The sequence below is a fragment of the Glossina fuscipes genome, unplaced genomic scaffold (assembly GCF_014805625.2).
Source record: "Glossina fuscipes isolate IAEA_lab_2018 unplaced genomic scaffold, Yale_Gfus_2 0, whole genome shotgun sequence".
Lineage (NCBI taxonomy): Eukaryota > Metazoa > Arthropoda > Insecta > Diptera > Glossinidae > Glossina > Glossina fuscipes.
In genome coordinates, this window is record NW_023998414.1 from 32,898,761 (window position 1) to 32,899,732 (window position 972).

A 972-nucleotide genomic window follows, 5' to 3' on the forward strand; every position below is an offset into this window, starting at 1 on the left:
AAAAAAAAAAAAAAAAAACAATCTCATGCACAAATATCAACTCCTTCTGTTCAACGAAAAAACCGCAGACGTTCAACAGTCTGTGCAGAGATTTTCATTTTTTTTTTTTGTTTTTTTTTTTCTTTTTCTTTATTGCTTTTCGTTTGGCAAAACATATATTTATACTCGCCACAGAAGGACAAGACGATAGATGTCATTCCATTCGTAACACCTGAAAGTACGCATTGGAAACCCCTATAATGGTCATATGTGCTTAATAAGCATAAGTCCCTTTGTTAACTTATCGGGACTAACAGTCTATCCGTTCATTCGTCTAGCCGTCCGACTGTCTATCGCCATTAAATAGAACTCTTAATCTCTGAAAATAGTTAGAAAAGCCTGACAGATCCCAAAGGGCAAAAGAAAAGTGGAAATGGTAATAATTTGTAGACACTCGCTCGCGAAGTATTCCTTAGCTCCTGCACACTTCAGCAGAAAGCAATAAAAAAGAATTGTACAAATCACTCAGCCAGTTCGTTACAAAATTGCAGCTCAATAGGTATCTTGATCGGGCATATTTACAATTACTGCTGAATGAGATACATACTTACATCTGCATACTATTCTCACTTAAACTAAATTTTTGATGAAATCTCGATCATTGTAAAAAAAAAAAAAAAAAAAAAAAAAATAAAAATAAAAAAAAATAATAATAATAAATATATATAATTGATGATCCATGAATAGAAGGTGTGAACAACTACCTGATACGCAGCTAAACGCAGCTTAAACGAATGGTCTGGACTGGTAAGCAAACTCGTTCGCACCTGCATACCCGAAAAATGTAACACATACCGATCTAAAATTTGTTACGATATATGATAGGAATATTAGCGAAATGTTCAGAGCAAAAATAATTCCGATGGTCTCGCTAACACGCCTACAACTCAATATTGTAGACGTTAATATATCTGCATACATATTAAGGGGCGA

General features: G+C 34.0%; 1 protein-coding gene across 1 annotated transcript in view; it reads left to right on the forward strand.

Annotated features, from left to right (window-relative positions):
* The window catches only part of LOC119633885 (glycine-rich cell wall structural protein 1.0), a 205,190-nt gene that overhangs the window by 188,289 nt on the left and 15,929 nt on the right, over positions 1–972 (forward strand). The gene's annotated exons all lie outside the window — the stretch shown is intronic.